The sequence below is a fragment of the Triticum urartu genome, chromosome 2A (assembly GCF_056163025.1).
Source record: "Triticum urartu cultivar PI428250 chromosome 2A, HENAU_Tu73, whole genome shotgun sequence".
NCBI lineage: Eukaryota > Viridiplantae > Streptophyta > Magnoliopsida > Poales > Poaceae > Triticum > Triticum urartu.
In genome coordinates, this window is record NC_141874.1 from 177030481 (window position 1) to 177055151 (window position 24671).

Sequence of the window (24671 nt, forward strand, 5' to 3'; positions counted from 1 at the left end):
GCTGCCACTGCGGCCATGGCGCCGTGGATGGTCGCCACGCCTCCCCCTGCCTCCTGTAGCAATAGTTTGTAGGAGCTGAGGATGGGTTGTGCCTGTTTTGCTAAATGGGCCATGGGCCAGTAGATTAGGTTTCTTTTCTTTTTATTAGTAGGTTCCCCCTTTTCTTTTTTGTTTTCTTAGTTATGGCAGTTTTGTATTAAGTTTAGGTACTAAATGGTTTTAGTTAAACTTGAAACTTCCCACAAAATTATCTACTGATATTTTGGTGTTGTCTAAAAAGTTTGAGATTATTTGGAAAACATTTGAAAATAGGTTTACATTTAAATGGGCATAATAAGTGTTGCTTGTCCACATTAACTATTCCTAGGGGCAATTTAAAAATCCATTTAATGTTGGTTCTTACCTGTTAAATACTTAATGAATAATTCTAAACCCTCGAACATTTTTATTTGACAGTTTGAAGGAATAAGAATTTGACTTGTTATTTTAAATCGGTAAATTGTTTTTGAACCATCGCGAGATTAATAACAATAATCACGGTGACGTGGCATAATTAGCAGAGGTTCACTGTAGCTTAAGTACCCGGGCGTCACAATTCTCCTCCACTACAAGAAATCTTGTCCCGAGATTTAAGAGGCGTAAGGTGGGGAGGTTCTGGTTATGAAATTCTAACGATTCTTCGCGGTCTAGGTTGCTCTTCTCGAAGAGGGCGATCCATTACGTTAATGTCTTCATTTCTCTGCTTCAGGTCATCATGATGAAGTAGGCATCCTTTCTTCGGGAACTCCATCGTACTTACGAAAGAATAAAAGGTGGTATTCCGGGAGAACGGACCTCCGCAAAGTTGACTATCTGGTCGATAACATCGGGGAAGGTGGCGGAAGGTAACTCTCGAATTGGAACTGGAGAAAATATCGAAAGCAAGTAAGATGGTGCAATAAGAAGTTTCGAGCGGGTAAGCAATCGTTCATTGCCTAAAATAGAGCGTGAAAGGGGTTTAGAGCAACGGGAATAAGTATTGCATACAATACGAGAATTGATGATCTTTCGGAAGCTGGCTCATGAATTACATACGAGGCCACATGCTAGGAATAACCTTGGGAACAGGGGGTGTGTAGGAGAGTCAGGTTTTTGTCCTGTGGAATTGTGGGTTATGGGCCCACCATGTGGGTTAAAAGTAGGAAGGGCGGTGACATCTTGCACGGTCATGATAGTAAGGCATGTCAGAGGGTAGCCTGTTAGTTATGTCGGCAACAACCCTAGTACCAAGAGCGAGGGACGAAGAGAACCATTTTCCTGCTCGTTGAACGAGGCAGACCAATAGGCAAAGTTCTCATCCATAGGTGGCTACCGGAATGTCATCAACAATAGTATCAAGGCCTTACTGGCAAAGTTGTACGCTGAGGTGTTTACATAAGCAGCAGAATATTACTACTTAGATCATATAAATCACAAGAAAGGTTAAACCAAACAATGGAATGGAAAATATGATTATCAAATTAAACAGAACAATGGAAAGGAAAATGTGTTTAAACACATATTTTAGGGGTATATCCTTCCCAAGGACAAGCAGATCATGATATCCATGACAGGATATAACGTAGAAAAACCTATAGGGAAGGGAAGAGAAGTTTCATGACATTACCCATACAAGGGTGTTTTTATAATTGATAAAGAAATTTTAGCATCGTGCTTAAAATGTTCTTATTAAAAATGGAGTACCACATACATGCTTCGAGATAGCATCGACATGCTCTTCAAGCAAAGGTCAGACTTTAGATACTCAAAGGATCCATCAGGAACACTCATAGAACATGCCTTACAATTTCCTCATGGAAGAATGGCTATCCTTGCCAAAAGGAAACTGTAACGATAGGTCCTCCGCCCAGGTTACTAGGCATGACATCACCTTACCGGGTCAAATACTAATGTTATAACTCTTGGGAATTTGTTCCAACCAACATATCCGACCGAGATTCAGAACTGATTGGTGTCAAGATACCTCAAACTCGGGATGCCTGAGAAGGAAGGGGTGCGGCACAATTTGACGAGATTGAGTTGCAAGATTCTCGGGAAATGAACTATATACGGAAACAAGTTCTGAATCATGAGTTCATCATTAAACCAAGGAGAGGATGAGGAGGTGGTTGATGAACTCAACAAAAAATTCATTGAGATTCCCAAAAGATGGATTTCCACAATTATGTGAACAAGGAGGTAACATTTGTCAGATCAAATGATATAATGATGTATGCTCGAGGAAACAGACACAATTAAACATTGATTGAAAGTGCACCGGTGAGTAGGGATTAAGTAACACGATCAATGTTAGAATGGTGATCAATAATCAATAGACTAAGAATCAAGCTATCAACCATTTACTTCAAGCAATAGGTTGCTAGAAGTTTTTGAATTACAGATCACAGTCCATTTGTCGGTATTCCGGTGAGAAACAACACGGTGACCAGCAAAAGAATGGTGATGGTGATAAGTATCACTTGTATCAAGAATTCTCCAGAGGTGGTGAAATTCTCACGACATTCTTGACATAAAAGATGGTAATACTCCAAGGTAAAGAAGAACAAATGATGGGTAGCAAGGAACTCAAGGTATAACACAAAACACAAACAAGTTTGTGTTGGAGGAAAGGCAATAAGGTGGTCGATGTTAACTCAAATCATCGATGGTATTTCTCCTCATGAATTCAATTGATATCCTGCAAGAGCTCAGAATGTTGATGATGATGACGACACATTTGTCGAGAGATTCCATGAAGATGTAATCGATTGGCAATGACATCAAGTCAAAGGAATGATTAAGCGCAAGGTTATTGGAACCACGGGTACGACACAAACTCGAAATCAAGCTTGCTATTCAAGGCAAAATGATATGACGAGGAAGATTGACGTAAGCTTAGCTTCTCGTCAAAAATTGTGCTCCGGGAAGAAGGACCAGATAGCAAAGTTAAAATTTAGCATGATAATGATATAGCCGATCAGGCTAGGAATGACTTGAAGGATTATTAAACTCATAAGCAAGACAATTACTTAGAGTTATCGAACCGGAATGCGGAATCGGTTCACCTATCGGTGTTCTTGAGCGACTAACAACTCAGAACCGTAGAGTGACTAGGATGGGGAATGGTACTACTTCATCATAAATTCATAACATGTAGTGCAATGGGTTGATATCCTCGAGATACCTGGGGGTAATACTCGAAGGTAGATCAAAATAGAGGTTGGACTTGGGTATTGCTCTGCAGAAGACAAGTGCTTAAACATGCCCGAGAAATGGGATCAAAGAAGAACAATATGGTCGGAACCATAGCTGCAAGCGATCCAATTTAATGACGCTGAAAGAATTATCCAAATGATGAAATATTTTGCAAGAAGCTTCCATGATAAGTTCCACATCGGGTCCATGGGCATGAACACAAAGTTCAAGCTCGACTCCCACTTCTTTAATGCATAACCTTTCATTCACTTCTCATCTTCGAAAAAGTTGTAGCATTGAAAATTTATCCAGCAAAACGCGAGTAGATATAACCCGCATTGTCTTCGGGTTCACAGTAATTATGGATGGCATAGGTTCAACCCAACGGGGCATCTTACGAACACATACCACAAACTTCAGGATCGAATAACTCAAGCTCGAAAGAAGAGCATGGTTGTCAAAAGTAGGGGATACAATTTACCAAAGGCATTATGTATCCGAGGAAAGGCTCACAAGGTTATCAAATAAGAAGAATAGTGTCGGATAAAATCCAACAAAGGATCTGACAGTCCTTAACGGAGCTGATGTGGGCATCGGCACACAACCAGAGGAAGAAACAATGCAAAGGCATTGGGTCATAGAAACAACTAACTAATTCAAAGCTCAAATGTAAAGGAATTATGATTTCCGATTCAAGGGATTGGAAGCAAACGCTCTGATTAAGGATGGGTAAGCTGAATAGACTTAGGGGTACAATCGACGACAATTTGATTGGTCGAAATCTGGCGCATGTTTAAAATGACGTCTGAGCCAGAAGGAGGAATTCTAGGAGCTGATTGAGGATTGCGAGCATTCGCGACATATCAAATCAAGGGATCTAAAATGATAATGACAAAGGATGCCAATAACATTACCATACTTATGGGATTAACCATAATGCAAGCAAGTAAGAATTTCAAGAGCAATAGGCTGCTGAGGACTTTCGGAAGATCGATTGGTATTTCGAAGACTTTTGTGAAATACATGAATCAACTAGGATGAGCGGATACTCGGTAAGTGTGAGAAATTATCCGTAGGGGTATTCAGGTGGCAAAGAACTGCAAGGCAATAGGCACAAAGTATTCTTGGAACCATAAAGACAATTTCGGGGTATCTTGTAATAACAAGATCAACGGGGAATGATTGTATGAATGGCAAGTGTATGTGGTTGTCCATAGTGGTGTATCGGTGGAAGGGAATTACAAAGGTGATGGCACAAAGTCTCAAGAGAACATCTTAGAGTATCTTCAAAATCTTCTGGTGCAGCAACGATCATCTGTAATAAGGGGCTCTCCAGGAGGAAGTAGTTACAAGAAACTAGAGTCAGAGTTAGTAAATTCATTTTAACCCAAATAGAAGAGAGATCAGAGTCCCTGAGTAAAGATTGAGGAGTAAAAGATCCTAATACCACCCAATGGCGACATGGTCCTGTAAGACACACAACCATGTTAGTAAAAGTTTTGCAATGTCTAGACTCGACTTCGGCCAAGGAGTGTGGAAGGGGGATTCCTACAGGCAGTCGGCTCTGATACCAACTTGTGATGCCCCCGATTTGACCGTACACGAATCATACACGCAAAAGTGTACGATCAAGATCAGGGACTCACGGGAAGATATCACAACACAACTCTAAAAATAAAATAATTCATACAAGCATCATATTACAAGCCAGGGACCTCGAGGGCTCGAATACAAGAGCTTGAACATAGACGAGTCATCGGAAGCAACAATATCTGAGTACATACATAAGTTAAACAAGTTGCCATAAGATGGCTAGCACAAACTAGGATACAGAATGAAAGAGGGGCAGGCCTCCTACCTGGGATCCTCCGAAACTACCCCTAGTCGTCGTCAGCGGCCTGCACGTAGTAGTAGGAGGCATGGGATCCTCCAAAACTACTCCTAGTCGTCGTCAGTGGCCTGCGCGTAGTAGTAGGCACCTCCAATGTAGTAGGAGTCGTCATCGACGGTGGCGTCTGGCTCTTGGGCTCCAACATCTGGTCGCAACAACCAGGTATAGAAAGGGGGGATGGGGGAAAGCAACCTTGAGTACTCATCCAACGTACTTGCAAGCAAGGAACTACAATACATATGCATTGGTATCAATGAAAGGGGTAGTATATGTGGACTGAACTGCAGAATGCCAGAATAAGAGGGACATGGCTAGTCCTATCGAAGACTACGCTTCTGGCAGCCTCCATCTTGAAGTAGTAGAAGAGAGTAGATGGTAAGTTAACCAAGTATCATCGCATAGCATAATCCTACCCGACGATCCTCTCCCCGTCGCCCTGTTAGAGAGCGATCACCGGGTTGTATCTGGCACTTGGAAGGGTGTGTTTTATTAAGTATCCTGTTCTAGTTGTCATAAGGTAAAGGTACTCCGGGTCGTCCTTTTACCGAGGGACATGGCTATTCGAATAGATAAACTTCCCTATAGGGGTGCACCACATTACCCAACACGCTCGATCACTCTGGCCGGGCACACTTTTCTGGGTCATGTCCGGCCTCGGAAGATCAACATGTCGCAGCCCTACCTAGGCACAACAGAGAGGTCAGCACGCCGGTCTAAATCCTAATGTGCAGGGGTCTTGGCCCATCACCCATTGCACACCTTCACATTGCGAGGGCGGCCGGAAGCAGACCTAGCCTCCCTAATACAAGAGCAGGTGTTCCAGTCCAATCCGGTGTGCGCCACTCAGTCGCTGACGTCAAGAAGGCTTCGGCTGATACCACGACGTCGAGTGCCCATAACTGTTCCCGGGTAGTTGCTTAGTGCGTATAGGCCAGTGGCCAGACTCAGATCAAATACCAAGATCTCGTTAAGCGTGTTATTTCGAAGTAACCGCGGACGCCGACCAAGGCCAGGCCCACCTTTCTCCTAGGTGGTCTCAACCTACCATGTCGCTTCGCCACAAAGTAACAGTCGGGGGCCGTCGGGAACTCAGGGCCACCACTACCTGGATGGAGCCACCTGTCCTCTCAGCCCCCATAACGGAATCACTTGCGGGTACTCTACGAGCTGACCCGACTTTAGTCACATCATGTAATCTATATAATATGTATGTATGTATAAACATGTGATCACCTCCCGAGTGATCATGACCCAGTAGTATTGCATGGCAGACGGACAAGAATGTAGGGCCACTGATGGAATACTAGCATCCTATACTAAGCATTTAGGATTGCAGGTAAAGGTAACAACAGTAGTAGCAATGACAGGCTATGCATCAGAATAGGATTAACGTAAAGCGGTAACATGCTACACTACTCTAATGCAAGCAGTAGAGAGAAGAATAGGCGATATCTGGGAAAGTATTCCCAGTGTTTTGCGTTTTCAGACACATGAACCGGAGGGGGGGAAGTTGTGTGTTCGCTATGCTAGGGATGTGTGGAGGACGAACAGGCTACGTATCTGGATTCGTCTCGTCGTTCTGAGCAACTTTCATGTACAAAGTATTTCCATCCGACTTACGGATTATTTTCTATGATTTTTCAAAGATTTAAACAATATCCTAAAAATCCCTGAAATTCTTCTAAGTCCGAGAATTTGCCGGTTTTAAACATCACTTGGCTGTTTTCAAAAGGCTACCACTATTATTCTATACATCCTATGATTTTGTGCCTTATATCAATTTTGAGCATTTTATGTGAACTACATGTTAGTATCACTTTCATCCATATTAGAGTCCATTTGCTTAATCATCAACAACTCTAAAGTAGCTATGAAAATAAAGCTGTTTTCAGTTTTTCTGTTAACAGAACATTGAACTTTGTGATTTTCGTAGGAATCAATCCACGCATTATTTGAAGTAGGTCCAATGGAAGAAAATGAATCTTGTTACATCTACTTTCCGTTCATATAATTTTTACCCATGTTAGGACTTGTCTTATCATTGTTTAGGGGTTGTTTAGCGGGCTAGTCATTGTAGAAATACAAAAGCTAGCCAGTAGCTATAGTAGCTAGAAGTACAGAGTAGTAGGATGCAGCAGCAGCGCCGTGGTAGCAAACAGCAGCAGGCGAGCGGGAGCAGCAGCGTAGTACCAGAGAGCAGCGGCACCGTAGGAGCGGACGAGGCGGGCTCGCGCTGGGATGTCAGGGCATGGCCCGGGCGAAGCAGGGGCTCGCGGGTGAGCACGTGCGTCGGGAGCGGAGCTCCGGTCACGACGCCCATGTATGGGGGTCGTCGGGGTTACGCTATAGGCGCCCATTTGACGCGCACCTAGTCGTGTTCGAATGTACGCGGGGAGCCGCATCTAACGGTGGCGTGTACAACAACTGGAGTGGCCGAAGTTGAGCACTCCGACGACGGCAAGGGGCGGCGGTTTCGGACGAGCTTGGTTTCAAAGGCGTGGAGCACGACAGGAGCTGCAAGTGGGCGCGTTGTCCTCGTGGGAGCTCCAGGAGCTCGAGACCAAGCTCGGGTGCAAGCGACAGCAACTGTGATCTTTGTGATGACATGGCCGGCGGCGACGAGCTTCGGACGCGACGGGAACGGCGGCTACAGACACGGATTCGAGAACTATGGAGAGGGCTTTCGAGCGGGATCTCACCAGGGAGCGCACGAAATGCTCGGTGAGGGCCGGGAGTGTAGGACAACGACGCGGTCAACAGAGGTGCGCTCATGGCCGAAGGTTGAAGAAGAGTTCGATCCGCTCGATGTAGTTTCCTCGGGCTCGAACGGTGGTGCATAGTAGACGACGTAGGGGATGACTGCGAACCTCCCTGATGCCAACTGACAATGAACGGTAGCCGGTGGCCACGTGTACAGCGACGGCGCAGCGATGGCTACGCTCGGGTGTCGAAGAAATCGAGGAGAGCGAGGCAAGGGGGGAAATGTGTGGGGGCTAGGGTTGACGACAGGGTGCCGGGTCTTGTAGGGAGAGGCCTTAACCACCGGGGGAGCCACGGGATGGCTGCCACCGCGGCCATGGAGCCTAGGATGGCCGCCACGCCTCCCCCTGCCTCCTGTAGCAATAGGTTGAAGGAGCTGAGGATGGGCTGGGCCTGTTTTGCTAAATGGGCCATGGGCCAGTAGATTAAGTTTCTTTTATTTTTATTAGTAGGTTCCCCCTTTTCTTTTCTGTTTTCTTAGTATGACAGTTTTGTTTTAAGTTTAGGTACTAAATGGTTTTAGTTAAAGTTGAAACTTCCCACAAAATTATCTACTGATATTTTGGTGTTGTCTAAAAAGTTTGAGGTTATTTGGAAAATGTTTGAAAATAGGTTTACATTTAAATGGGCATAATAAGTGTTGCTTGACCACATTAATTATTCCTAGGGGCAATTTAAAAATCCATTTAATGTTGGTTCCTACCTATTAAATAATTGGCGAATAATTCTAAACCCTCGAACATTTTTATTTGACAGTTTGAAGAAATAGGAATTTGACTTGTTATTTGAAATCGGTAAATTGTTTTTGAACCATCACGAGATTAATAACAGTAATCGCAGTGACATGGCATAATTAGCAGAGGTTCACTATAGCTTAAGTACCCGGGCGTCACACCTGCATCCTCAAGATATCACGTTGGCGATGTTCTACTTTGTCGGGGACGTCAACTCCGCCAAGGATGCGCTCGAGCCTGGCCACCACATCATCGGGATCGAGGTTGACACGGCCACCGTGGGCAATGATGAAGCCGTAGGCTGCCTTTCTCTTGACTGAATCATAGAGGTCCTCTGCCCATTCCTTGCGGGGCATCAGGCTCTCGATGAGCACTGGTGACGGAGGTTCTTTGGGTGGGTTGTCGATCATGCCACGAGCAGCTCTGGATCTTTTGCACGGTGGATGGCAAACTGCTCATCACACCTCCTCTGCAATATGTCGATTGTGCTCCCAAGGACTGTGATGCTGATATCACTGTCGATGGGCCATGGTGCCTGCACCGGCTGATGAAGCTCTTGCTCCCCGACCTACTCCGGCTCATTCTCCTCGCCGAAGATGTAACGCAAGTAGTCGTCGACGTCGAAGCTTTGGTCATTGCCTGGCATGCTTGGAATAACTAATGGTAGATGGGTGAGGACAAGATCTTCGCAGAGTGTCGCGGCGGTGCGTTGCTTCCTGGGTTATATGCAGCAAGCCATTAGCTGGTGGCGGGAAACCGATGAGGGAATAGGCGTGCATTTTCCAATTCACCCATGTGGAGTGCGGGAATACTAAGTGGAGCACACACACAACCCGAATACCGTATCCGGTGCCACATGTTATTTATCGCACAAGTGTTAACATCAGGAAATGAAGGAAATATGCCCTAGAGGCAATAATAAAATTGTAATTTATATTTCCTTATATCATGATAAATGTTTATTATTCATGCTAGAATTGTATTAACCGGAAACTTAGTACATGTGTGAATACATAGACAAACAGAGTGTCCCTACTATGCGTCTACTTGACTAGTTCGTTACTCAAAGATGGTTAAATTTCCTAACCATAGACATGTGTGGTCATTTGATGAACGGGATCACATCATTAGAGAATGATGTGATAGACATGACCCATCAGTTAGCTTAGCATAAATGATCATTTAGTTTTATTGCTATTGCTTTCATCATGACTTATACATGCTCCTCTGACTATGAGATTATGCAACTCCCGAATACCAGAGGAACACCTTGTGTGCTATCAAACTCACAACGTAACTGGGTGATTATAAAGATGCTCTACAGGTGTCTCCGATGGTGCTTGTTGAGTTGGCATCGATCAAGATTAGGATTTGTCACTCCGTGTATCGAGAGGTATCTTTGGGCCCTCTCGGTAATGCTCATCACTATAAGCCTTGCAAGCAATGTGACTAATGAGTTAGTTGCGGGATGATGCATTACGGAGTGAGTAAAGAGACATGCCGGTAATGTGAATGAACTAGGTATGATGATACCGACGATCGAATCTCGGGCAAGTAACATACTGATGACAAAGGGAACAACGTTAACGTATGTTGTTATGCGGTTTGACCGATAAAGATCTTCGTAGAATATGTAGGAGCCAATATGAGAATCCAGGTTCCGCTATTGGTTATTGACCGAAGATGTGTCTCGGTCATGTCTACATAGTTCTCGAACCCGTAGGGTCCGCACGCTTAACGTTCGATGACGATTTGTATTATGAGTTATGTGATTTGCTTTACCGAAGTTTGTTGGGAGTCCCAGATGAGATCACGGACATGACGAGGAGTCTCGAAATGGTCGAGAGGTAAAGATTCATATATTGGAAGGCTATATTTGGACAACGGAAGTGTTCTGGGTGATACCGGGTCACCGGAAGGGGTTCCAAGCAAACCCCGCAATGATATGGGCTTAATGGGCCAAGTAAGGGAACACACCAGCCCACAAGGGGCTGCTGCGACCCCTATAGGGCCAGCCACGTGGGGAGAAAGTAAAAGGAGAGGAGGAAAAGGAAAGTATGAAGTAGGACTCCTACTTCCTTCCCCTCCCCCTCCTTCCTTCCCCCCTTGTCCAAATATGGTAAGGGGGGCCGAATTGGACTAGGGGCCCAAGTAGGATTCCCTCTACTTGGGTGCGCCCTGGGCTGCCTCCCTCCCTCTCCCTCCTTTATATAGGTGGGGAGGGCACCCCTAGAACACACATCAATTGTTCATAGCCGTGTGCGGCACCCCCTCCACAGTTAACACCTCGGTCATATCGTCATAGTGCTTAGGCAAAGCCCCGCGTCGGTAACATCATCATCACCATCAGTACGCCGTCGTGCTGACGAAACTCTCCCTCGGCCTCAACTGGATCAAGAGTTCGAGGGACATCACCGAGCTGAACGTGTGCATATCGCGGAGGTACCGTGCGTTCGGTACTTGGATCGGTTGGATCGTGAATACATTCGACTACATCAACCGCATTACTAAACGCTTCTGCTTTCGGTCTGCGAGGGTACGTGGAGACACTCTCCCCGCTCGTTGTTATGGTTCTCCTAGATATATCTTGCGTAATCATAGGAATTTTTTTGAAATAGTACGTTCCCCAACAGTGGTATCAGAGCCAGGTCTATGCGTAGATGTTATATGCATGAGTAGAACACAAAGAGTTGTGGGCGATAATGGTCATACTGCTTACCAGCGACGTCTTACTTTGATTCAGCGGTATTGTTAGATGAAGCGGCACGGAATGACATTACATGACCACGTTCATGAGACTGGTTTTACCAATGAGCTTTGCACACAAGTGGCTGGCGGGTGTCTGTTTCTCCAACTTTAGTTGAATCGAGTGTGACTACGCCCGGTCCTTGTTGAAGGTTAAAACAACACATTTGACGAAAAATCGTTGTGGTTTTGATGCGTAGGTAAGAACGGTTCTTGCTAGACGCCCGTAGCAGCCACGTAAAACTTGCAACAACAAAGTAGAGGACGTCTAACGTATTTTTAGCGGGCATGTTGTGATGTGATATGGTCAAGACGTGATGAGATATAAATTGTTGTATGAGATGATCATGTTTTGTTAAAGTTATCAACAACTGGCAGGAGCCTTATGGTTGTATCTTTATTGCATAAGATGCAAGCGCCATATAATTGCTTTATTTTATCGCTATGCGATAGCAATAGTTGCAAAAGCAATAGTTGGCGAGACGACCATGTGACGACATGTTGATAAAGATCAATATGATGGAGATCATGGTGTCATGCCGGTGACGATGGAGATCATGACGGTACTTTGGAGATGGACATCAAAGGCACAAGATGATGATGGCCATATCATGTCACATATTTTGATTGCATGTGATGTTTATCTTTTATGCATCTTATTTTGCTTAGTACAGTGGTAGCATTATAAGATGATCTCTCACTAAATTTCAAGGTATAAGTGTTCTCCCTGAGTATGCACCGTTGCTACAGTTCGTCGTGCCAAGACACCACGTGATGATCGGGTGTGATAAGCTCTACGTTCACATACAACGGGTGCAAGCCAGTTTTGCACACGCAGAATACTCGGGTTAAACTTGAAGAGCCTAGCATATGCAGATATGGCATCGGAACACTAAGACCGAAAGGTCGAACGTGAATCATATAATAGATATGATCAACATAGCGATGTTTACCATTGAAAACTACTCCATCTCATGTGATGATCGGACATGGTTTAGTTGATATGGATCACGTGATCACTTAGATGATTAGAGGGATGTCTATCTAAGTGGGAGTTCTTAAGTAATATGATTAATTGAACTTTAATTTATCATGAACTTAGTACCTGATAGTATTTTGCATGTCTATGTTGTTGTGGATAAATGGCTCGTGTTGTTGTTCCGTTGAATTTTAATGCGTTTCTAGAGAAAGCTAAGTTGAAATATGATGGTAGCAACTACACGGACTGGGTCCGTAACTTGAGGATTATCCTCATTGCTGCATAGAAGAATTACGTCATGGAAACACCGCTGGGTGACAAGCCTGTTGCAGATGCTGCTAAAAATGTTAAGAACGTCTGGGAGAGCAAAGTTGATGACTACTCGATAGTACAGTGTGCCATGCTTTACGCCTTAGAACTTGGACTTCAACGACGTTTTGAACGTCATGGAGCATATGAGATGTTCCAGGAGATGAAGTTAATATTTCAATCAAATGCCAGGATTGAGAGATATGAAGTCTCCAATAAGTTCTACAGCCGCAAAATGGAGGAGAAAGTTCTGTCAGTGAACATATACTCAGAATGTATGGGTACCACAACCACTTGACTCAGCTGGGAGTTAATCTTCCTGATGATAGTGTCATTGACAGAGTTCTTCAATCACTTCCACCAAGCTATAAGAGCTTCGTGATGAACTATAATATGCAAGGGATGGATAAGACAATTCCTGAGCTCTTCGCAATGCTAAAGGCTGCGGATGTATAAATCAATAAAGAGCATCAAGTGTTGATGGTTAACAAGACCACTAGTTTCAAGAAAAGGGGCAAAGGAAAAGAAAGGGAACTTCAAGAAAGAATGGCAAGCAAGTTGCCACTCCTGTGACAAAACCCAAAGCTAGACCTAAGCCTGAAACTGAGTTCTTCTACTGCAAAGGGAATGGTCACTGGAAGCAGAACTACCCCAAATACTTGGTGGATAAGAAGCATGGCAAAGTGAACAAAGGTATATGTGATATACATGTTATTGAAGTGTATTTTACTAGTGTTTATAGCAACCCCTCGGTATTTGATACTGGTTCAGTTGCTAAGAGTAGTAACTCGAAACAAGAGTTGCAAAATAAGTAGATACTAGTTAAGGGCGAGGTGACGATGTGTGTTGGAAATGATTCTGAGGATGATAAGATCACCATCGCACACTCCCTTTACCTTAGGGATTAGTGTTGAACCTAAAATAAATGTTGTTTGTTGTTTGCGTTGAGCATGAATATGATTGGATCATATTTATTGCAATATGGTTATTCATTTAAGTCAAAGAATAATTGTTGTTCTATTTACATGAATAAAACCTTCTATGGTCATAAACTCAAAATAAATGGTTTATTGAATCTCGATCGTAGTGATACACATATTCATAATATTGATGCCAAAAGATGCAAAGTTGATAATGATTGTGCAACATATTTGTGGCACTGCCGTTTAGGTCATATTGGTGTAAAGCGCATGAAGAAACTCCATGTTGATGGGGTTTAAAATCACTTGATTATGAATCACTTGATGCTTGCAAACCATGCCTCATGGGCAAGATGACTAAAACTCCGTTCTCCGGAACAATGGAGCGAGCCACTAACTTATCGAAAATAATACATACCGATGTATGCGGTCCGATGAATGTTAAGGCTCGCGGCGGGTATCATTATTTTATGACCTTCACAGATGATTTGAGCAGATATGGGTATATCTACTTGATGAAACACAAATCTGGAACATTTGAAAAGTTTGAAGAATTTCAGAGTGAAGTAGAGAATCATCGTAACAAGAAAATAAAGTTTCTATGATCTGATCGCAGAGGCGAATATTTGAGTTATGAGTTTGGCCTTCAATTAAAACAATGTGGAATAGTTTCACAAACTCATGCCACCTGGAACACCACAGCATAATGGTGTGTTCGAACGTCATAACCGTACTTTATTAGATATGGTGTGATCTATGATGTCTCTTACCGAATTACTACTATCGTTTTGGGGTTATGCATTAGAGACAGCTGCATTCACGTTCAATAGGGCACCATCTAAATCCGTTGAGACGACACCATATGAATTGTGGTTTGGCAAGAAAATTAAGCTGTCGTTTCTTAAAGTTTGGGGTTGCGATGCTTATGTGAAAAAGTTTCAACTTGATAAGCTCGAACCCAAATTGGAGAAAAATGCGTCTTCATAGGATACCCAAAGGAAACTGTTGGGTACACCTTCTATCATAGATCCGAAGGCAAGTTATCTGTTGCTAAGAATGGATCCTTTCTAGAGAAGGAGTTTTTCTCGAAAGAAGTGAGTGGGAGGAAAGTAGAACTTTATGAGGTAGTTGTACCTTCTCCCGAATTGGAAAATGGTTCATCACAAGTGATGCCTACACCAATTAGTGAGGAAGTTAATGATGATGATCATGAAACTTCAGATCAAGTTACTACCGAACCTCGTAGGTCAACCAGAGTACGTTGCGCACCAGAGTGGTACGGTAATCCTATTCTGGAAGCCATGTTACTAGACCATGATGAACCTATGAACTACGAGGAAGCGATGATGAGCCCAGATTCCACGAAATGGCTTGAGGCCATGAAATCTGAGATGGGATCCATGTATGAGAACAAAGTATGGACTTTGATTGACTTACCCGCGATCGGCGAGCCATTGAGAATAAATGGATCTTCAAGAGGAAGACATACGCTGATAGTAGTGTTACTATCTACAAAGATTGACTTGTCAAAAAGGGTTTTTACAAGTTCAAGATGTTGACTACGATGAGATTTTCTCACTTGTACCGATGCTTAAAGTCTGTCTGAATCATGTTAGCAATTGCCACATTTCATGAAATTTGGCAAATGGATGCCAAAACTGCATTCCTTAGTGGATATCTTAAATAAGAATTGTATATGATGCAACCAGAAGGTTTTTTCAATCCTAAAGGTGCTAACAAAATGTGCAAGCTCCAGCGATCCATCTATGGACTAGTGCAAGCATCTCAGAGTAGGAATTTATGATTTGATAAGGTGATCAAAGCATATAGTTTTATACAGACTTGCGATGAAGCATGTATTTACAAGAAAGTGAGTGGGAGCACTACAGCCTTTCTGATAAGTATATGTGAATGACATATTGTTGATCAGAAATAATGTAGAATTTTCTAGAAAGCATAAAGGAGTATTTGAAAGGAGTTTTTCAAAGAAATACCTAGGTGAAGCTCCTTACATAAGTAGCATCATGATCTATAGAGATAGATCAAGACGCTTGATAAATTTTTTCAATGAGTACATACCTTGACAAGTTTTTCAAGTAATTCAAAATGGAACAGTCAAAGAAGGAGTTCTTGCATGTGTTGCCAGGTACGAAGTTGAGTAAAGACTCAAAACCCGACCACGGCAGAAAATAGAAAGAGAATGAAAAGTCATTCCCTATGCCTCAGTCGTAGGTTCTATAAAGTATGCTATGCTGTGTACCAGACCAATTATGTACCTCACCATCAGTTTGGCAAGAGGGTACAATAGTGATCCAGGAGTGGATCACTGGCAGTGGTCGAAATTATCCTTAGTGGAATAAGGAAATGCTACTTGGTTATGGAGGTGACAAAGAGTTCGTCATAAAGAGTTACGTCGATGCAAGCTTTGACACCGATCTGGATGACTCTAAGTCTCGATCTAGATACATATTGAAAGTGGGAGCAATTAGCTAGAGTAGCTCCATGCAGAGCATTGTAGACATAGAAATTGCAAAATACATACGGATTTGAATGTGGCAGACCCGTTGACTAAACTTCTCTCACAAGCAAAACATGATCACACCTTAGTACTCTTTGGGTGTTAATCACATGGCGATGTGAACAAGATTATTGACTCTAGTAAACCCTTTGGATATTGGTCACATAGCGATGTGAACTATATAGTGTTAAATCACATGACGATGTGAACTATTGGTGTTAAAATCACATGGTGATGTGAACTAGATTATTGACTCTAGTGCAAGTGGGAGACTGAAGGAAATATGCCCTAGAGGCAATAATAAAGTTGTTATTTATATTCCCTTATATCATGATAAGTGTTTATTATTCATGCTAGAATTCTATTAACCGGAAACTTAGTACATGTGTGAATACATAGACAAACAGAGTGTCCCTAGTATACCTCTACTTGAGTAGCTCGTTAATCAAAGATGGTTAAGTTTCCTAACCATAGACATGTGTTGTCATTTGATGAACGGGATCACGTCATTAGAGAATGATGTGATGGACATGACCCATCCTTAGCTTAGCATAAATGATTGTTTAGTTTTATTGCTATTGCTTTCATCATGACTTATACATGTTCCTCTGACTATGAGATTATGCGATTCCCGAATACCGGAGGAACATCTTGTGTGCTATCTAACGTCACAACGTAACTGGGTGATTATAAAGATGCTCTACAAGTGTCTCCGATGGTGTTTGTTGAGTTTTCATCGATCGAGATTAGGATTTGTCACTCTGTGTACAGGAGAGGTATCTCTGGGCCCTATCGGTAATGCTCATCACTATAAGCCTTGCAAACAATATGACTAATGAGTTAGTTGCGAGATGATGCATTACGGAACGAGTAAAGAGACTTGCCGGTAACGAGATTGAACTAGGTATGATGATACCGACGATCGAATCTCGGGCAAGTAACATACCAATGACAAAGGGAACAACGTATGTTGTTATGCGGTTTGACCGATAAAGATCTTCATAGAATATGTCGGAGCCAATATGAGCATCCAGGTTCCGCTATTGGTTATTGACCGGAGATGTGTCTCGATCATGTTTACATAGTTCTTGAACCCGTAGGGTCCGCACGCTTAATGTTCAATGACGATTTATATTATGAGTTATGTGATTTGATGTACCGAAGTTTGTTCGGAGTCCCGGATGAGATCACGGACATGACGAGGAGTGTTGAAATGGTCAAGAGGTAAAGATTCATATATTGGAAGGCTATATTCGGACACCAAAAGTGTTCCGAGTGATACCGGGTCACCGGAAGGGGTTCCGGGCAAACCCCGACAAAGATATGGGCTTAATGGGCCAAATAAGGGAACACACCACCCCACAAGGGGCTGGTGCGACACCTATAGGGCCAGCCACGTGGGGAGAAAGGAAAAGGAGAGGAGAAAAATGAAAGTATGAAGTAGGACTCCTACTTCCTTCCCCTCCCCCCTCCTTCCTTTCCCCCTTTTCCAAATATGGTAGGGGGGCGAATTGGACAAGGGGCCCAAGTAGGATTCCTCCTACTTGGGCACGCCCTAGGCTGCCTCCCTCCCTCTCCCTCATTTATATACGTGGGGAGGGCACCCCAAGAACACACATCAATTGTTCCTAGCCATGTGCGGCGCTCCCTCCACAGTTAACACCTCGGTCATATCGTCGTAGTGCTTAGGCGAAGCCCTGCGCCGGTAACATCATCATCACCGTCACCACGCCGTCGTGCTGACGAAACTCTCCCTCGGCCTCAACTGGATCAAGAGTTCGGGGGACGTCACCAAGCTGGACGTGTGCAGATCGCGGAGGTGTCGTGCGTTCGGTACTTGGATCGGTTGGATCGCGAAGGCGTTCGACTACATCAATCGCGTTACTAAACGCTTCCGCTTTCGGTCTACGAGGGTACGTGGACACACTCTCCCCGCTCGTTGCTATGCTTCTCCTAGATAGATATTGCGTGATCGTAGGATTTTTTTTGAAATACTATGTTCCCCAACAGGAAATGCATGTGTAACTTACTAATCATCACACACGAGTACTCGCAGGCGCATCGTGTGCGATACTCCTAGCCACCACAAGCAACTAGTTTGCACTTTTCAAAGTTTTTTGTACACACAGAATCACACAGGAACTAACTGTATTAACCGTCTGTGTTGTAAATTCTCATCGCAAACAGTTCATCCGAGTCGGCTGTTTGCCACGTATCACACTCATCTTGTTAAGTTGAACCGTTTCTGTTGCGTTCGCTAATCGAAAATAGTTCGTACGAGTGAACCGTATGCCCTATATCACACACACCTTGATCTTGCTAATCGTTTATGTTGCACTCCCTAATATCAAATGGTTCATCGGAGCAAACTATATTCCGTATATCGCACAAACATTGATATGGCTGCCCATTTTTGTTGTTCTGCCTCATCACAAACAATTCAAACGGTTTAACCGTGTGCCTGCATCACACACGCAACTAAAATCTAAACCGTGTTTGATGCATCCTCCAAAGCAAACATTTTGCGCCTTTTTTGATGGTTTTTTTACATCCCCGTTTGTGATTAATGCATCGCACACAGTTTCGTCAAAGGGTCTCTGATTGTACTGTCGCGTTAGCAGCATCCTACAGTAGTGCAATGTCACATTCAAGTGTAGTACAAGAGGAGGATCCTGATTTCAATCCTTCATCTGATGAAGAAGAGAAAGGATTGTTGAAGGAGGCTTATGATGATGGTTTTGAGCCATTGTCATTTGTGCTGCCAAAGAAAAGGAAGAGCAGGGCAAAGCAGAGGCCTCCTAGAAAATGGTACAATGAGAAAATGGAGCAACCACATGCGCAATTATGTCTAAAGATGTGTTTCAAGTATCAACATCAATTCAGAGAGGCTTTGTTGAACTTACACATCACTCAAGGCAGAAACTTCAAATATCACAGGAACTCAGATCAAAGGATAATTATAGAATGCAAAGAAAAACATTGCAACTTCTTTATGGTGGCAGCAGTTATAAAAGGTGAAACTAGTTTTGTAATTAAGAAGATGAGAATTGAGCACACTTGCCCTATTAGTACAGAAACAACAAGGGTAAGTGCCAAGTGGCTTGCCAACAAGTATGAGTCACTGTTCGGATCTTATCTATAGGCTTGCCAACACCTAAACCTATCATCTAGGGTCTAGGGTAGCTCCGGATCGACTAAACCACCTAAACCTATCATCTAGGGTTTGGTCGACGAAAACACCTAAAACTATCAATTAGGGTCTAGGGTGGCTCGAAGTCGACAAAACCACCGAAGCACAAGCATCTTGGGTTTTGGGTGGCACCATAACATAAGAATATAAGCATTTAAGCATCACTCTAACATAAGTCACTACTAGAATCAGGATCTTTGTCGTCAGCCAGTTCTTTGCCGTCTGCTGGGTGACGGCAAAGAAGGTCTTCGCCGTCAGCTTACAGAAAACTGACGGCAAAGAACTGGCTGATGGCAAAGATCATGTTTGTCGTTAGCTAGTTCTTTGCCGTCTGCTAGCAGGCGGCAAAGAGGGAGGTTGGCCCACTAACGAGCATAGCCTAACGGCCCCCCTCTTTGTCGCCTGCTAGCAGACGGCAAAGAAAGTGACCTAGTGATACGTCTCCAATGTATCTATAATTTTTGATTGGTCCATGCTATTATATTATCTGTTTTGGATGTTTAATGGGCTTTAATATGCTCTTTTATATTATTTTTGGGAGTAACCTATTAACCGGAGGCCCAATGCTAGTTTTTGCTTATTTTAGTGTTTCGCAGAAAAGGAATATCAAACGGAATCCAAACAGAATGAAACCTTTGCGAGGATACTTCTTGGAACAAACGCAATCTAGGAGACTTGGAGTGGAAGTCGGAGACGCAACAAGGTGGCCACGAGGCAGGACAGTGCTCCCAGGGGGGTAGACGCACCCCCCACCCTCGTGGGCCCCTCGTAGCTCCACCGACGTACTTCGTTTGCCTATATATACTCTTATACCCTAAAAATATCCAGGAGAGCCATGAAACCACTTTTCCACTGCCGCAACCTTCTATACCCGTGAGATCCCATCTGGGGCCTTTTCCGGTGATCTGCCGGAGGGGGAATCGATCACGGAGGGCTTCCACATCAACACCATAGCCTCCCCGATGATGTGTGAGTAGTTTACCACAGACCTTTGGGTCCATAGTTATTAGCTAGATGGCTTCTTCTCTCTCTTTGGTTCTCAATACAAAGTTCTCCTTGATGTTCTTGGAGATCTATTCGATGTAATATTCTTTTGCGGTGTGTTTGCGGAGATCCGATGAATTGTGGATTTATGATCAAATTTATCTATGAACAATATTTGGTTCTTCTCTGAATTCTTATATGCATGATTTGATATCTTTGCAAGTCTCTTCTAATTATCGGTTTAGTTTGGCCTACTAGATTGATCTTTCTTGCAATGGGACAAGTGCTTAGCTTTGGGTTCAATCTTGCAGTGTCCTTTCCCAATGACAGTAGGGGCAGCAAGGCACATATTGTATTGTTGCCATTGAGGATAAAAAGATGGGTTATATCATATTGCTTGAGTTTATCCCTCTACATCATGTCATCTTGCCTAAAGCATTACTCTGTTCTTATGATCTTAATACTCTAGATGCATGCTGGATAGCGGTCGATGTGTGGAGTAATAGTAGTAGATGCAGAATCGTTTTGGTCTACTTAACACGGGCGTGATGCCTATATTTCATAATCACTTCCTAGATATTCTCATAAGTATGCACTTTTCTATCAATTGCTCAGCAGTAATTTGTTCACCCACCATAATACATGCTATCATGAGAGAAGCCACAAGTGAAACCTATGGCCCCCGGGTCTATTTTATATCATATAAGTTTCTGATCTACAATTCTAGTTTACTATTTATTTTATTTTGCAATCTTTACTTTTCAATCTATACAACAAAAATACCAAAAATATTTATCTTATTATCTTTATCATATCTCACTTTTGCAAGTGGCCGTGAAGGGATTGACAACCCCTTTATCGCGTTGGTTGCAAGGTACTTGATTGTTTGTGTAGGTACTAGGCGACTTGCATGTAATCTCCTACTGGATTGATATCTTGGTTCTCAAAAACCGAGAGAAATACTTACGCTACTTTGTTCCATCACCCTTTCCTCTTCAAGGGAAAACCAACGCATGCTCAAGATGTAGCACCTAGCTAACAGTCGTCCCCCTGCCCCACCCCACTAGCTAGGCTCTTTGCCGTCTGCTAGCAGACGACAAAGCTTCTATGTCATCTGCTAGCATACGGCAAAGAAATTTGACCTAGCTAAAAACGGTCAGCGCCCCGTGCCCCACCACTCTCTCTCTCTCCCTTCTCTCTCTCTTTCCCCTCACCTCACCCGTGCCACCCCCGTGCCTGAGCCTCCGCTGGCCAGCCCCGCCCCCCGGAGCCTGCCCAATCGCCAGCCCGCCCGCCCCGCCCAACGGACATAGGCTGCGGCGGCCACCCTGCCCCGCCCCATCGCCGGAGTCGCGTTGCGCCGCCCCGCACTGCCTTGGAGCCGCACTGCGCCCCGCCACTCTTCCCCACGGCCTTCCTCAGCCCGCGCCCCCTCCCCGTGGCCTGCCTCCATGGGCCGACCTCGCCAGAGGTGAGTCTTATGTTTTTTCTGTTTTTTTAGATTTAGTTTAGTTTAGGTTAGTTCAGTGTAGGTTAGGTTAGTTTAGTTTAGGTTAGGTTAGTTGAGTTTAGTTTAGGTTAGTTTAGTTTAGTTCAGGTTTTTTTAAGAACAAATAAGAAAGATCCAAAAAAAGTAAAAGAAGGAGAGGAAGAAGAAGAAGAAGATGATGATGATGATGAAAAAAAAGAACAATAAGAATAAGAATAAGAAGAAGAAAGAAGATTAAAAAATAAGTAGAAGAATAAGATGAAAAAAAGAAGTAGGAAAAGTAGAAAAAGAGGGTCGCCGAGGGTCGAGGGTCGCCGAGTGGTCGAGGGGTCGAGGATCGAGGGGAAAAGGAGTTGAGGGTCAAGGGGTCGAGGATCGAGGTGTCGAGGGGTCGATGGTCAAGGGGAAAAGGGGTCGATGGTCGAGGGGTCGAGGATCGAGGGTTTGCCATCCCGACCCCGACACCCCGACCCCCTAACCCCGACACCCCGACCCCAACATGACACCCTGACAACCCCGACCCCGACACAGCACCCCGACCCCGACACAGCACCCCGACCCTGACACAACACCCCCGAAACCCCGACCCCCGACACCTCCCGAAAAGGTGCTCTTCGGCCTTCCAGAGGCCGACGGGGTCATATATTTGTGAATTATGAGTTAGGTCATATATTGTTTTTTGATTTGTTATAAAAACATCATATTTGTGTTTATCGGGTGGTTTTAAATGTGCAGTTGTTTCGTCGCTGCGAGGGTCTGGTGTTCGACGACCTCCCCGTTTATTCCAGGAGCTCCGCCCCTGCGTTCGTGGGTGAGCACAAATGACATCTCCTCCTCCCCCCCTTCATTTTCTCTGTTCTGGTCTTCACGCTAATGAAACTTGCTAGGGATATGTTTCTTCAATCATCAGTATGCGTCACCACTATGCTTCTCCCGTTCGAAAGGGTTACATCTATAAATATGCATGCATTTGCATATTTATAACCGTGATTCTTTCGAATTGTCCAACGTTATCCATGGACAGCCCGACTAAGTGTAGATTGGGTTCCTTTTCCCATATGCTCTGCTCCGGATCCGATGCAGAATTTCGTTAGTGCCTCCCTGTTGTTCTTGTTGGGGAACGTAGCATACAATTTCAAAAAAAATCCTACGCTCACGCAAGATCTATCTAGGAGATGCATAGCAACGAGAGGGGGAGAGTGTGTCCATGTACCCTCGTAGACCGAAAGCGGAAGCGTTTGACAACGCGGTTGATGTAGTCAAACTTCTTCTCATTCCGACCGATCAAGCACCGAACGTACGACACCTCGTTCTGTACACATTCAGCTCGATGACGTCCCTCGAACTCTTGATCTAGCAAAGTGTCAAGGGAGAGTTCCGTCAGCACGACGGTGTGGCAACAGTGATGGTGAAGTGATCCGCGCAGGGCTTCACCTAAGCACTACGAAGATATGACCGCAGGCGTAAACTGTGGAGGGGGCGGCGCACACGACTAACAATTGTTTGTGTGTGTTCTAGTGGTGCCCCCCTCATATATATAAGTTGGAGGGGAGGGGAGGCAGCCAAGGGGGCGCCCCAAGTAGGAGGAATCCTACTTGGGGTCCTCCCAATTCAGCCTCCCCCCTTTCCTATTCCTATTCGGGGTAGGAAGGGAAGGGGCAATCCTATTCCCTTTTTCCTTCCCTCCTTCCCCTTTTCTACTCCAATTTGGCCATCCCATATGGGAGGGGCGCACCAGCCCCTTAGGGGCTGGTCTATCCCCCTCTTGGCCCATTAAGGCCCATGTAGTTGCCGGGGGGATGCCCGGAACCCCTTTGGTGACCCGATATGCACCCGGTACCCCCGGAACACTTCCGGTGTCCGAATATCAACGTCCAATATATGAATTTTTACCTCTAGATCATTTAGAGACTCTTCGTCATGTCCGTGATCTCATCTGGAACTCCAAACAACATTCGGCCACCAAATCACATAACTCATATAATACAAAATCGTCATCGAACGTTAAGCATGCAGACCCTACGGGTTGGAGAACTATGTAGACATGACCGAGACACCTCTCCGGTCAATAACCAACAGTGGAACCTGGATGCTCATATTGGTTCCCACATATTCTACGAAGATATTTATCGATCGTACCATAATGACAACATACGTTATTCCCTTTGTCAACGGTATGTTACTTGCCCGAGATTCGATCGTCGGTATCTTTGTAACATCCCAAATTTTTAATTTGGAATGTTATACATAGTCATCCATGCATATCATATTTTATTTGCATTTCGTCTCGCGATCCTCGAAATCCTAAGCAACTCAAGCACCCTCGGAGAGAGTTGGGGATTTTCCCGGTTTTCAAATTTGATTTTATCAAATTTTGAAACGAGGGTTTTGGTTTTAATTATTTTTCTCTCCGAAAATATTTCATATTAAAATATATGAGAGGAGATAATATGACTTCTCCCAAATAATTGAAATATTGGAGGAAAAATATAAAAATCAAATATTTGTTTTATTTGGATTTTATTGCAATTTTGTTTGCATTAGAAAAAGTGCATGTTTTTCAAAATTACATTTTAGGCCAAGAAAATGTTCATCTCGTTCTAAATATTTTATTTAGATGGTGAAAATTTGTTTCGGCATTTTTAGATTTTTATTTATTTTTTTCAAGGATTTTATTCGGTTGGCGAAATTATTTATAAAAAAAGAGTTCCCGCGCCCGACTGGGCCTAAAGCCCAGCCGAGCCAGGCCGGCCCGCAGCCACCGCCTCCTCCCCGCGAGCGCGCCGCCCCGCCGCCGCCGCCGCTCGGACTAGGAGTCCGAGTCGGACTCCGCCGCTGCCGCTTGCCCCATCCTCCAAGCAAGCAAGCTCCCCCTCTTTATAGGCCGCCACCCCCGCCGCCCAAACTACCACCACCGCCGCCGAGCCACCGCGCCGCCG